The 5,889-nt window shown below is 44.7% G+C and overlaps 1 long non-coding RNA gene across 1 annotated transcript in view; it reads left to right on the forward strand.

Annotated features, from left to right (window-relative positions):
* The window catches only part of LOC121666186, an 18,907-nt gene extending 13,443 nt beyond the window's left edge, over positions 1–5,464 (forward strand). The window contains exon 3 of the long non-coding RNA XR_006016602.1: positions 5,452–5,464. This is a non-coding gene — a long non-coding RNA (uncharacterized LOC121666186). The remainder of the gene's footprint in view (positions 1–5,451) is intronic.
* The last annotated feature ends 425 nt before the right edge of the window (positions 5,465–5,889 follow it).

Here is a 5,889-nt window from a genome sequence, read left to right on the forward strand (position 1 = left end):
GGAAGGGAAGGGAAGGGAAGGGAAGGGAAGGGAAGGGAAGGGAAGAGAAGGGAAGGGAAGGGAAGGGAAGGGAAGGGAAGGGAAAAAGGAAAGAAAAAAGAAAAAAACAGAAAAAGAAAAGAGTGATTATGTTACAACACAGCACACCAGAAAGTTTACTAATGACCTGCGTACCACCAAATGGCTGAACCGCCAACAGAATCAGAATTTGCAGTGCAACTCAAGCCCAGTCCAGGATGTTCAGATGCAGCTCAGAATTTTCCCACTGCTCCAGCCTATTGAGAGAAAAACTGTAGGTATAGGCAATTACAAAGGCAGCTGACAGCTGGAAAGAAGCCTGATCCAAACTTTTCCAGGGTTCTTTGATATCTGGATCACAAGTTTGCAGGTGACAAGTGGCACATCTTTTATCACATCCTACTTTTGCAGGTGGGAATCATTTGTGTGTTCCATTAGTCAAATGCATCCAGAGCTATAACCTCACAAGGCACAGTGCTCCCAGGAACAGAGCTGATATCCTGAACAACTGGAAATCACTGGTGGGGGAGAGAAAACAGTTTATGAAAGCATCTAGGAATAGATTTTATGTGGAGACCAACCACAGGCCGTGTAGAACCCAATTGAAAGAGGAAGAGAAAGAAGGAAAAAAGCCAACAACATTTTCCTTTGGAGCATGACCTACTAATTTAACATCTTTTTCCCCCTAGACATGGGCAGATGTATCCTTACTTAGCCTTTTGGGATCATAGATTCATAGAACGGGTTGGGTTGGAAGAGACTTCTAAAAGCATCTAGACCAAACTCCATGGCAATAAGCAGGGCCATCTTTCACTAGACCAGGCTGCTCAGAGCTTTGTCCAACCTGACCTTGAATTTTTCCAGGGATGGAGCATCTACCACCTCCCTGGGCAATCTCTGCCAGTGTTTCACCATCCTCATTGTAAGAAATTCTTCTGTACAAAGGGGTCCCCACAGATCAACCCTTTTGACAGTGGGGTACATTGGAGCTGGAGCAGACCCAGCAGATCTGACCATCAGATTATTTAAACCAACCATAATTTCACCCTGTGGTTCATGTATTAAGCTCCTAACAGTACACTTTTGGTGATTACAGTTCTCTTGGGGAGAAAAGAGAAAAACCTGTGAGACAGGTGAGTTTTTCTTCTTGTGGGGTAATATTCGGGTGGATCTGGGGTCCATTTAATCTTAATCCGCCCTTCACTTAATGTCTCGAATTCCTTCTCCACATACAGGCTGCTGCTTCATTATGATTTCATAGGGTCCCAGCAAAAGTGCAAGGGTTTAAGGATGCCATCAAAGGATGGAGGGGTTTAATGCCACAGCTTCCATGGAAACTTCTCATGAGCTCTGCATTAATTCCAGCTGTGCTCACAACTTCATCTAGAGAGGATACAGAAGAGAGAAAATACCAGTTCTCTCCTACATCTCAGAAAGAGAATGTTCAGTCCTGAGCTTCAGGGAAAAAGGTAGATCTACTTCAGATCACCTGGAGATGGTGTCTGCAGGGAACTAGGGTGCAGAGAGAGGGATCATCTTGTCAGCAAAATAAAATTCTAAAGAGGTAAACCACCTTCTGCCATTTCTTTTAAAACAGAGCATATGAAAAATATAATGGCCATTTCTCATCTGGACACCAGTAGAAGAGTGATGGGCTGCAGTTCTTTCAGCACAGGCTGAAGCAGCAGGCTCTTAGAGACCTCTCTGATCCTTGCCAGGGTAAGTCACATTCCATGAGGTGGGTACCCCCAGTCTGCCCTCTGCCTGGATCCTGGTCATTGTACACAGCCTGGCTGAGTGCACAGGAGGAATCGGAGCAACTGTGGCACATCTCATGCCCAGTGTCCTTTTGGCAGAGAGGTACAGAGAGTCTGGCCAGGGGAGAAGAAAAAAGAGTGATACCACTCCAGCTGTTTGCAGGCCAGGTGTAGGCTCGCCCCTCAAATTCCCAGCACTAGATTCCCCATCAGAAAATCTTTAAAGACTGCAGGGTCTCAGAAGATCAACAGCAGGATAAGAAAGACTAAATATATACTGCAGCTGGCAGGTGGGAGGGAAAGAAAAAAGAGGCAAAGTCATGAAGAAGAAGCAGTATCCCACTAAAACCAATGTTAAAGTTAGGTGAAGATTTTTGCATTTCAGAGCTGCAGCTCCTGTCCTGCTTTTTATGGCATCTTGAAAGCAAACAAGATGAAACCTTACAGTTTGCTTGCACTTTTAAGAGGATAAACTCAAGAGTCAATAATATATCTGGGACTTTTCAGGGTGTTGCCCAGTTATTACTCCAACAAGGCCAAAATTGAAGTCCTAGGTCCCAAGTGACATAGAAATCCTAGCTGTCCTCAACTTTGTTCAAGACAAATTGTGGTGCATACTGCAAGGTGGGAAGTTTCACTTATAACCTTGTAGGCACATCTCTACCAGGTTCTGCTAACCTTGTCTGAGTGGGAAAAGTGTGGGAACAAAAAGGTAAAGGAATGAAGAGCCCCTCCCCAAATCTAAAAACCACCAATTGCAGATGAGGCTAAACCTCTGAACGTGGGATTTTTCTGGCATTTCTCCCCAAGATAGCTAGAATCAACTTTGCTGAAGTTGACATACAATCATAGAATCATTTATGTTGAAAAAGACCTCTAAGATCATCAAATCCAACTATTAACCCTGCACCTCCAAGGACACTACTAAAACATGTCATCAAGTGCCACATCTACACAGCTTCTGAACACTTCCAGGGATATAGGGACTTCACCCCTGTCCTAGGCAGCCTATGCCAGGGCTTGGCAGTATTTGGTATGTGCTTTGGCTTGGACACTTCCAGCCTGGTGAAAACACCTCTTGATGTGTGAATGGAACTAAAGGGGATGACGCCACCTGCTATCACTTTCCAACTCTCTCCCATGTCTGACATGCCAAGAGGAAGCTTTACACACTTGGACTGTCTGTGCTGTTTTGCACACCTCCTAAGACTGTGTCTTGGCTCATTGTCATCTTGGCTTCCCCATCTTGCAGCACCAGGCTCAGAGCCAGCCATTTGGACATCAGTGGGGTCCCTTATATGTAACCAAAGACACTGAAACCGGTAGGTCTGAAGAAGAGTTGGTGTGGCACCTCCTTGGGCAGTTTTCAGAGTCCTTCCATTGCAGTACTATTGCACTGTCAGAGACAAGAACTGTAGGAGGCCTGAGGTTGTGGACTTTTTCCTGTCTGAATCAGCCATTGTTTGGGCTGAGGATTGAATGAAAGCCTCCAGAAATGTGATTTCTGGAAGAGTTGTAAACCTAATAAAGTTTGCATCACATAATGTTCCTTTATCATCCTACTCTGCAGGAGCTGGGCACAGCCAGCAGCTCAGATGAGTGGGGAGAACCATGCCATCATCTCTCTTTGTCTCACACTTTCCTGAAGGTACAGAAGGAAACACAAACTCCCTAAAAATTCATTTTCCTCTTCCCAGACAGCCTTCATTGCCTCTTTATTTTTTCCTAAAAAATTTATGGTATCTGGTGTCTTGTCAAATCCTCTTTTCCAGATGACAGGTGGCTTTATGAAGTTCTCAGTTTCGTTGCCTCCCAAATTTCAGAGGAGCTTATAAGTGAAGGAAGCAAGGGCAGCCAGGAGTCATAGGAATCAGAAGACAAAGAAAACTGCTTTCAAATTTAATCTTATTCCGCTTTGCTTTGTTTTCCTTAGCAGAACAAGTTGGACATCTCTTCCAGATATTTCAGCTTCTTCTGTCTACCATGTGGGACAACTCAAGACCAGAACTCAAAGCTGCCCCAGAAGTTTGGACCATGTGCTGCTACTAAATTAGTGAGGAAGGAGAAGGTTTCTTGACATCACATTTAAAAGGTCTTGTTTCTTTGTTCTCTATTGGAGATGGTAAATCACAGCTCCCATCACTTTGCTGAATGACACATCAAGGGATGTGCAAGAAGTAGTTCCTTTATTTAGCCCTGGGAGTTTATTTTCAGGCTCAGCCTATGTGGTTTTCAGCCAATCTAGCTGAAACAACTGAATGTTTCAAGGATTTTGACATGATACAAAAAAATGCCAGATGACCAAGGAGGCAATAACCTACCAACAAAGAGTAAGTGATCACAAACTTCAGTTCTCTGTGAGAGGAGGGACAAAAAAGGGCTCAATTTGCCATCCAGGCTTGCAAGTGATTTTCCTTCTCCCAGATGCTTCAACTTCTTTTGGGGAAAGGAGTGTCATGTGTGAGAACAGCTGGGAGATGCTTGTGGTTACTTGAGGCACATCAGTTAGAGCTGCACCATCAGCTCCCACAGCTTCATCAAACTGCAAAAGAGGAGAGGACGCAGGACAGGCAGATATCCCTGTGGGAATTTCCTTGTATTTTTCATACTAGGGTCTTGCCCTGTGCATAACCAAAGTCCTGCTTACTTTGCCACACTGACAGCAGTCAAAATGATGTGGTGGTTCTGGGTAGAAGGAGCTGTAAACATCACAATTGCAAGGGAAAAGCAGTTTTCAGAGGCTAAATATTGTAGCCTTTTATTGAAAACATGTATTAAAATTATATTAAATTTGTAAATTTATTGTATTTTAAAAAATGTTAAGAAAACTGTTAAGAATGGTTTCTGGCTAGTCTGAGGACTGAAAGAAATCCTGTTTGTGGGACAAAAGGAGCACTGCATGAGAAATTCAACGTCTGTGGCCAAATTTGCAGAATTTGCTTCTATTTTGTGGTACCCTAATTTTAGAAGGTACTCAACTTGAGACAAACCATAGGGACATGATGGGTGGGTTGAGCTCAGCATTGAACTGGGGCTCTAGTGGGATCCCTTTTTCAACAAACCTCAAAAAGTGGGGACATCCAAAATGCCAAATCTTGAAAATATTTGTGTGGGCACGGAGGACATAAAAACAAGCCTGGATTTCAAAGCTGAGTGCCACTCTAGAATTCTAAATTTTGATCCATTTACTGAAGGAAGGGTGAGGAGGAGGACCCTTATTCCCAAAAGGCTGCTAGAGCTCTGACTTTGCTTGTTTTTAATATCTGGGTCTGGGGAGAGGTGACAGTGCAGGGGTAGTCCTGCTAAGATCTCTATTTGGTACCTACATGTCCTGAACACCAGCAATGCCCACCATCCCTTTCTCTGCTGGCCATTCCTTGATCTAAGGTTTTTACCCTGCTGGAAGGGACCCAAGGAGGAAAACTTCCAGCTTGGGTTTGCAACAACCCCTTCGCTTTCCTGCACCTTCCCCACATGGCAGCGAGCTGAAAGTGGATAGGGATATAATCCTTCATTTTACATGCCTATGGCAGGATGAAAACCAAGCAGCATAGTGCCATGTCCTGATGCTTCTCAGGAGGCATCCCAGGCATGGGAGGAGTTGCTGCTGTACACGAGGCTTGACGGCTCAGCATCATCCTCCCAGTTTTCATTTCCTTAGCTCTCCTGATGACAGAGTTTGAAGTACAGAAGTGTTCTGTGAGGAATGTGTTTTGGGATGAAGATGAATACTTTGTAGCCTGACAGCGTAAACACTAAGAACATGTTTGGCTTCTTCCAGTGCCAGCTCCCTGGGTGGATTCAGAAAGCGCCTTCGCCCCTGGAGGCTCTTTGGTTCCCTCTGATGAGTTGAAGCTGTTCTGACCCAAAGCAGATGGAGTCAGTTATTTACACCACATTCTCCTTGGGTGCACTCTTGACCCACTGCTCACTGGTCTCACTAGACATAAGCACTGGTGCTGGGTGATTGTTTTGGAATGACACAGAGAACATTAGTGGAGGAGAGCCAGAGGCCCTTGGAGGAAGAGCAACCAATGGGGATCTAGTGATGAGAGAAGCCTTGCTGGTCCCATGCCAAGTAATTGTGCCTGGAGTTCAGGTGGCAGGAAGAAAA

Source organism: Corvus kubaryi, unplaced genomic scaffold (genome assembly GCF_017639235.1).
Source record: "Corvus kubaryi isolate FWS band 111438036 unplaced genomic scaffold, C.kubaryi_AGA036_p1.0 37341, whole genome shotgun sequence".
Lineage (NCBI taxonomy): Eukaryota > Metazoa > Chordata > Aves > Passeriformes > Corvidae > Corvus > Corvus kubaryi.